General features: G+C 39.9%; 1 long non-coding RNA gene across 1 annotated transcript; it reads left to right on the forward strand.

Annotated features, from left to right (window-relative positions):
• Nucleotides 1–331: 331 nt before the first annotated feature.
• On the forward strand, nucleotides 332–1,269 carry LOC149190992 (uncharacterized). The gene is made up of 2 exons (XR_016256552.1): nucleotides 332–654; nucleotides 756–1,269. It is a non-coding gene; the product is annotated as an uncharacterized LOC149190992 (long non-coding RNA).
• Nucleotides 1,270–9,137: the final 7,868 nt, after the last annotated feature.

A 9,137-nucleotide genomic window follows, 5' to 3' on the forward strand; every position in this document is an offset into this window, starting at 1 on the left:
TATAATTTATATATGGCATTATAATATCGTTGTCCATAGTGAGTGTCACATCTCCAACATTTTCACAAATATATAAAAAAAATATACTAAAGAATTTAATAATAATACAAGATTGAATCATTGTAATTATATCGTATTTCGAACATTAATCTAAAGTCTTGATACAATTTTCGATGTACATAGCAATCCTCTGCTTCACATGTATTACTCTGATAATGATCTTTTCTGTGCGACCCGAGTGTACTCCACTGCTGTTTTGGCCGATGGTCACATTTATTTCGCTAGATTTTTATTTGTTTTAACACAGTCACTGCACCAACGAGTCTATCTACCAATTCTAGCATTTAATTCCTCTGCCTGGCCATGGAAACGTGGCGTGGCAGGACTGTACCTTGGATTTTGGACTCCTTGGGACACTAATCGCATCAATGGTGTAACCTTTGTGTCTTGGATCCCACGGCTGGGCAATCTACAGAAGTTTATTTGAGCTCGTCTACTGGAGTTTTCATTTCATTTTTCTTCCCCACTCCTGGGAGTCTGGTTTATCTTTCTGGCTGGTTTGCTTAGCCTGGTGCTTCATGCCGTTGTGGTTAGCAGAGGCAAAACCATGGATTTTCCTCCAGGTTATTGCTTGTCACCCGCTCCACGACCCTGGTAAGGTCTTGTGATTTTTTTGTTTCTATTTCGGCTATTTCTATCTTGGTAAAATGACCTCAGGTCTATTTACTGATACAACTTCATCCATACATTTGCAGGATCAAGGGTAAAGGGCTGAGGGTTTCGACCAGTTGTTCCGAAAGGTGCAGCTCCCTTACCAGACCCCTGTGTCCGAGGATCTCTGGGTAAGACTATGGCAATCCCATGCTCTTTGCCAGACAGGAGGAATATACAATAGATTAAGGTTCCTGATAACTTCTCCAGATCCGCGTTAGTTTTGTGTTATATTTATATATTAAGCGTTATGGACATCTGCCGAATGGTCTCTTGTGCAATGAAGGTTCTCTATTGATGTATTAAGAGCTTTTGTAAGTTTAATGTGATGGGTTTGAACGGCGGGTTTCGACCATTTACGACTGGAAACCTGGTCATTCAGATGTTTCTATTTCCGGCTTGATATTTTGGCTTTACCCTGGTACTACCTGTAGCTTAAGACTCTCTCTGGTGTAAATTTTAATAGACTGTCCGTGGATATATTTAAGTTTCCTTCTGTCGCTAAATTCGCGTTTTCTCTCTTATTTGAGAAGTAATGATGTTTATTATTGGGTTGTTTTGTGTTCATTTGTGCAAAAGACATTTACATTGTTTGTTCTTTATGTGCATCCCACGCTGTGCATTCTCTGTGTCATTTCATGAAGACACCGAGCCTTTCTATGTGATCGGTTTTGATTTAATTGTTGTGTAAAGCTTAAAAAAAAATAGCAAAGTCTCAACATTAAATATGTATTTGGATATTTCTATTGCTAGTTCGCGCATATAACTCTGTCAATATTAGCTACTGCGGACTCTTAGCTTTGTCTTTAGTGAATTACAGTAGGTTTTAAAGATTTTACAATGTTCTTTGAATGATTTCCTCAAAGTTTTTCTTACTTGGCAATGCTAGTTCTCGTCCTGTTCTAACAGTCCGGCTACATAGTTTCTAACTAGCTTTCGGGTTCTTTTCCATTTATTGCTTAAGGGCTAGGGAGTTAGTGATATGTATGCTCCCGGCTTTATTATTACAGGTGTGTTGTTTGGGGTTTTTTGATACTAGCTCTGTGATTGTTTAATTTTCTCTATCGCAATTTGTTTTGAAAAGAAAGGAATTAGATTTATACAAATTACTATTTCCAGAAAAAGAAATAAACAGTACTACTCTTTTTTAATTTCTGCAGTTAGTTAGTCTATAGAGGGATTTCCAGGTGTGGACATCTAACTAAACAGGATTGTTTCCCTCTCTATAGTTCTTCAGAGACCTAGGGTTAATCAATAATCAATTCAATAACTATTTCTGCCTTTAATTCTCTTCTATCACCAAGGGTTGAATAGTATTTAGCTAGAACTGTTTTTCTATCTTATCGTTCCTATTTTTCTCTAATTACTGAACATGTATATATTTATATATATATATATATATATATATATATATATATATAATATTCCAGTTAGAGCTCACATGAAGATTCATAAACTCAACTGGGCAACAAATGGTTTAAGTAGGTTCTACTTACCTGGTTCTTTAAGAGAAGAGAACTTAATGGTAGAGACACCTTATCATCTACTACTCTTTATCCACCCATCCATGAGATTTGTCCTCCAGACCAAATCTCCCCCCAAGCTTACTTGCAAGACCACTGTCCTCTGCAAGTCTATTCGCACACAGTGTTGTGCTATCTGGTCCTCACCAGACTTAGCATCATTTTCCCCCTTTCTGTCTGACCTCTCAACACGGTTTTTCCTCCCCTCCACTCCCTTTATTTTGGAGCATCACACAGTTAGGGGAGGTAGTTAGGGTTTTTTCAGGCAACTACCTTTTTCCAACTTCCCCCTTGAGAAGTTACAAAGCCTGCTTTATTCACAACATTTTCCTTATTCAAAGTTAACACATTGTTTAACTTAACATTAACAACCATAATTACCAGTTTGCTTCTTACTGTGATAAAACAAAATATTACAATATATCTGCTTACTATGGTAAAATAAATATTTACAGTATATCTGGGGACATCACATCTTCCCCCCCTGAAATCAAACATCGTCCCGATGTTTTCTGGTCACAAACAGACCCGGATATGCTTCTTTCATGAGTTGTTCATCCTCCCAGGTAGCCTCATCTAGTCCAAAGTGCTGCCATTGCACTTTAACCTGGGTGATGGCTCGTTTCCGCAGCATTACTTCTTTTCGTTCGAGTATATTCAGCGGCTCGACCTGAAACAAACAAAACCTACATCAATTTTTCCTTTAATATGAAAATTATTTTAGATCTACCTAAGTTACCATTTTACCTAGATGTCTTGCCAACTGACTATATGCTTAGGATCATAAATGTATCTTTTTAAGACAGACACATGAAAGACATTGTGGACCCGAATATGGCTTGGTAGGGCGAGTTGGTATGCCACTGGCCCAACTCTTGCTAATATTTGAAATGGCCCACAAAATCGGGGTGCCAGTTTGCTGCACCCGCTCCATTGTAGCATACTCTTTTTAGCTCGTATTCTCACATACACGTGATCACCTACTTGATATTCTCTAAAACTTCTCTTCCTGTCAGCGAAATTCTTCTACCTATCTTGGGCTGCCTTTAAGTTGCTTCGTACCTTCTTGACCATTTCTTCCATCTCTTTTAACATTTCGGGCCCCAGCAACAGCTTGTCTTCAGGTCCCCCCCAACTGGAGGGTGTGCGGCATTTTCTTCCGTACAACACTTCAAATGGGCTCATTTGCAAAGAAGTATGATAGCTGTTGTTGTACGCAAATTCAACCAAATGCAGATAATCTTCCCATTTCGATGGTTGTTGCATTACGTATGATCTCAGCATGTCTTCCACTACTTGATTCACCCATTCTGTTTGCCCGTCTGTTTGAGGGTGATAGGCAGTACTGAAATTTAATTGAGTCCCCAACCCTTCAAACAGAGTCCTCCAGAAGGTTGATGTAAATTTTACATCACGATCAGAAATTATGGTTTTTGGTAGTCCATGTAGCCTGAAAATATTTTGCATGAAGATATTAGCAATCTGCACCGCTCTGAAAGTGGATTGTACCGGTATAAAATGGGCTGATTTGCTTAATTTGTCTACCACCACCATGATAAAGTCATTGTTTCTTTTAGATTTGGGTAATCCTGTTATAAAATCCATAGAGATGGTTTCCCACTTCCATTCTGGAATTGGTAGTGGCTGCAATAATCCCGCAGGGTGCTGATGTTCCATTTTGACTTGTTGGCATTCCAAACATCGTGCCAAATATTCTGCTACATCTTTCTTCATGCTGGGACAGTAGTACTCCTTTCGGAGTGCGGTAATCAATTTTTTGTAGCCTGGATGTCCCGCATAGGGACTCTTATGAATTTCATCTAAAATCAGACTTTTAATGTTACCCTGGTTGGGCACATATCGTCTTCTTTAATATCTCAACAAGCCGGCAACATCCATCACATAACCTTGCTGATATTCATTATTGGTTGGATTTTGAGCTTGCTGTCCTATTTGCTGATATTTCAGATCTTGATCTGTTGCCTCCTTAATCATTTCATCGAAGGTAGTTCGCCCTTCGCTGCAAGAAATTTTGTAGAGGCAGTGTACCTTTCGACTTAAGGCGTCCGCTACCCGGTTCTCTTTCCCTTTCAGATGTTTAATCTCAAAATCAAATCCACTCAGAAAATCTACCCACCGTGCCTGCCTAGCATTTAAGGTAGGCTGATTAAAGTAACTAGTCAAGCTGTGGTGATCTGTCATTAGCAGAAATTTTCTGCCCATCAGATAGTGATGCCACATCTTTAAGGCATGAATGATAGCTGCCAACTCCAAATCATAGGCAGAATATTTCTGCTCATGTTCCTTTAACTTCCTTGACTCATAGGCAATTACCTTACCTTCCTGCATCAGTACTCCTCCTACCCCTTCCTTACTTGCATCCGTGCACACCACATAGTCTTTACCTAGATTTTCTATGCTTAATATAGGTGCAGTGGTGAGCAGATGCTTGAGTTGTTCAAAACTTTTTTGGCATTCAGCGGTCCATTTAAAAATTTTCCCCTTTTTCTGCAGGGAGGTGATAGGATAGGCCACTCTAGAAAATCCTTCCACAAACCGTCTATAGTAACCTGGTAACGCCATAAAGGATCTTATATCTGTTATGTCCTTCAGTACTGGCCATTCCATTATGGTCTTAATCTTTTCGGGATCCACCGCAATTCCATTCTTAGTAATAATATGTCCTAAGTACTAAATTTTCTCCTTAAAGAAATCGCACTTGCTGTATTTGGCATATAATTGATGTTCCCTGAGAGTTTGCAATACCCGTCTAAGGTGTTCCTTGTGCTCCTCAATATTTCGGGAGTATATCAATATGTTGTCAATAAAAATTGACACAAATTTGTCTAAATACTAATGAAATATGTTGTTCATTAAGCACATAAAGGTCACAGGGGCACTGGTTAACCCAAAGGGTAATACTACGAACTCGTAGTGCCCATAGCAAGTCCTAAAGGCAGTTTTCACTATATCTTCCTCCTTGATTCTGATCTGATGGTATCCCGAACGAAAGTCAATTTTAGAGAATACAGTAGCCTCTTTTACCTGATCGAATAATTCATAAATATGGGGTAACAGGTACTTGTTCTTAATTGTCAACTTATTCAGTTGACGGTAATCCATGCACATGCAAAGGGTTCCATCCTTATTTTTGACGAACAACACGGGAGCTCCCCAGGGTGACACGCTGGGGCAGATATAGTTTTTATCTAATAACTCCTGTAACTGCATTTTCAGCTCTGTCAATTCCAGCGTGCTCATACGATAAGGAGCTCGGGACACCAGGGTTGCCCCTAGCACCAATTCAATAGTGAAATGTATGTCTCTCTTAGGTGGCAGTCCTGGTATCTCCTCAGGGAACACATCTGCAAACTCTTGAACTACTGGAATACTTCCTAAGGTGGCAGTCTTGTCCTTTGAGTTGGCATAACCGACCTGAATAGCATATACCTGACACCCTTTCCGGATACACTTTTCCAGTTGCGAAGCGGTTATTGGTCGAATCTGTACTGGCCTCAGAATGCCTTGCATTACCTGCTGCTCTCCCAATTCATTCTTGTAGCAGATTGTTTTTGTTTTGCAATTTATAATGGACCAGCATTTTTCCAGCCAGTCCATGCCTATCAACACATCATACAACCCAAGGGGAAGTATGTTTAGATCTGCCTTCAAAGGCTGACCTGCTTTCTCAAGAGGGCAACCATTGACCTTAGCTAACACACGTCTCTTTTCTCCTGTTGTCAGCTGTACTAACCCTGAGTTTTTAAACTTGACAGACTGTAATTTACACTGTTCCACAACCTTTGGACTTACATAACTTAATGTAGCTCCGGGATCAATTAAAATAGATACAGGGTGATAAAAAATTTTACCTTCAAACTCCACCATTGTCGGCTGGTATTCGGCCTGATGGTCTTCGAGTGTGGCATTAATTTTCGGGATGCTCCGAGCCACGTCGCCTACCGTAGATGCCTCGTGGATCTGTGAAACCTGATCAGTTCCTTTCCGATGAGGACAATTTTTAACGTAATGTGGCCCTCCACATCCCCAACATTTCACTGGGGGTCTTGCTGTCCCCTCGTTATCAACTTTACCAGGTTGCTCACTAAATCTGTTTTCAGTAGGTGGCCTAAATTTAAACTGGCTTTTCTGCAAATTTCTGTTGTTCTACCCTTTAGAAAACCCCTTGCTAAATTTGCCTCGATTTCCCTTATTGCCCACAGAAATCCTGTTACCTTTCTTGTTAGTCCACCTCTTTCCTATAAGCTCTCCCTTCTGCTTAGTTTGCTGATAACATATCCTGGCCTTATGTATAACCTCATCCATCGTTTTTGGGTTATCAAACTCAATTCTTTCTCTCATTGCCACAAGTAAACTGCTAATGTATCGCTGTACCCTAGCCTTTTCCTCTCATATGTAAGGCACATATCGGAGTAAAGAGGTAAATCGGGTGATAAACTCATCCATTGTTTGCTGCCCAAGCCGCATATCGTGAAATTCTTTGGCTTTCTCGTCATAAAATCGTTTAGTCAAATATCTTTCCTTGAAGTATTTTTGGAACTTCTCCCAAGAATATTTTGGTCACTTACCCCTCGCACAATCTTAACCTTTTCCCACCACAAGGTGGCCTTTCCTTGCAGTTGGAAGATGGCTAGCTGGGCTTTTAGGTTGTGATCATATTCATATAATTGGAAGTACTTGTTCATGTTAATAAGCTAGGCCTTGACTTTCTCTTCCAACTCTCCATCGAAGTGTGGGTGTGGCGGTTTTATTTTTCAAAATTCCCCTTGTAATTCTATTCGCTGCCTTTTCGATGTGGGGTGCTTGGAAGCATTATCCGATTTCTCTTCCCGATTTTCTTCCCCACCTCCAGTGCCTTCAAGTTTTGTGTGGTAACCTTGTTCTTCTGACATTCATTCCTGTTCAGGGCTGGGAATCGGCTGGCGCTGATTCTGCTTATCAGACAGGCTTTTCATAATTTTTTCCTGTTCCATGGTTAGTCTTGCATTGTCCTCCCGCAGGCGAGCCATCTCATTCTTTAATTCCTAAACTGTTTCTAGTATTGTAAGATTAGTGTTGTGCACCTCTTCTCCCAACTGTATCCATATTTCAGGATTATTTCTAGGGAATGTCGCAGGTCCTGGGCCAGCCATATTCCTGGGTGGAACACTGTCCGTTCTTCTCATAATCTACTGTTGTCCTGTACTTAATACATCAGTGAGTTAACAATCATCAAGAAATATCAGGAATCAATAATTAATTGCCAGAGGCCACAGTTTTGTACTCTGGGCTCTGATACCACTGTCACATCTCCAACATTTTCACAATTATATAAAAAAATATACTAAAGAATTTAATAATAATACAAGATTGAATCATTGTAATTATATCGTAATCCGAACATTAATCTAAAGTCTTGATACAATTTTCGATGTACATAGCAATCCTCTGATTCACATGTATTACTCTGATAATGATCTTTTCTGTGCGACCTGGGTGTACTCCACCATTGTTTTCGCCGATGGTCACATTTATTTGGCTAGATTTTTATTTGTTTTAACACAGTCACTCATACCAACGAGTCTATCTACCCATTCTAGCATTTAATTCCTCTGCCTAGCCATGGAAACGTGGCGTGGTATGACTGTACCTCGGTTTTTGGACTCCTCAGGACACTAATCACATCAACGGTGTAGCCTTTGTGTTTTGGATCTTATGGCAGGGCAATCTACAGAAGTTTATTCGAGCTCGTCTACTGGAGTTTTCATTTCATTTTGCTTCCCTGCTCCTGGGAGTCCGGTTTGCCTTTCTAGCTGGTTTGCTTGGCTTGGTGCTTCATGTCGTTGTGGTTAGCAGAGGCGAAACCATGGATTTTCCTCCTGGTTATTACTTGTCACCCGCTCCACGACCCTGGTAAGGTTTTGTGATTTTTTTGGTTTTATTTCGGCTATTTCTGTCTTGGTAAAATGACCTCAGGTCTATTTACTGATACAATTTCATCCATACATTTGCAGGATCAAGGGTAAAGGGCTGAGGGTTTCGACCAGCTATTCTGAAAGGTGCGACTCCCTTACCAGACCCCTACGTCCAGGGATCTCCCGGTAAGACTATGGCAGCCCATGCTCTTTGCCAAACAGGAGGAATATACAATATATTAAGGTTCCTGATAACTTCTCCAGATCTGCACTAGTTTTGTGTTATATTTATATATTAAGGGTTATGGACATCTGCTGAATGGTCTCTTGTGCAATGAAGGTTCTCTATTGATGTATTAAGAGTTTCTGTAAGTTTAATGTGATGGGTTTAAACGGAGGGTTTCGGCCATTTACGACCTAAAAACCTGGTCATTCAGATGTTTCTATTTCCGGCTTAATATTTTGGTTTCACCCTGGTACTACCTGTAGCTTAAGACTCTCTCTGCTGTAAATTTTAATAGACTGTCTGTGGGTATATTTAAGTTTCCTTTTGTCGATAAATTCGAGTTTTCTCTCTTATCTGAGAAGTAATGATGTTTATTATTGCACTATTCTGTGTTCATTTATGAAAAATACGCTTACATTGTTTGTTCTTTGTGCGCATCCCGTGCTGTGCATTCTCTGTGTCGTTTCATGAACACACCAAGCCTTTCTATGTGCTCGGTTCTGATTTAATTGTTGCGTAAAGCTTTAAAAAATAGCAAAGTCTCAACATTAAATATGTATCTGGATATTTCTATTACTAGTTCGCACATATAACTCTGTCAATATTAGCTACTGCGAAACTCGCAGCTCTGTCTTTAGTGAATTACAGTAGGGTTTTAAAGATTTTACAATGTTCTTCGAATGATTTCCTCGGAGTTTTTCTTACTTGGGAATGCTAGTTCTCATCCTGTTCTAACAGTCCGGCTACATAGTTTCTAACTAG

The sequence above is a fragment of the Pinus tabuliformis genome, chromosome 3_1, assembly GCF_031772625.1.
Source record: "Pinus tabuliformis cultivar Carrire ecotype Pingquan chromosome 3_1, CPIR1, whole genome shotgun sequence".
Taxonomy (NCBI): domain Eukaryota; kingdom Viridiplantae; phylum Streptophyta; class Pinopsida; order Pinales; family Pinaceae; genus Pinus; species Pinus tabuliformis.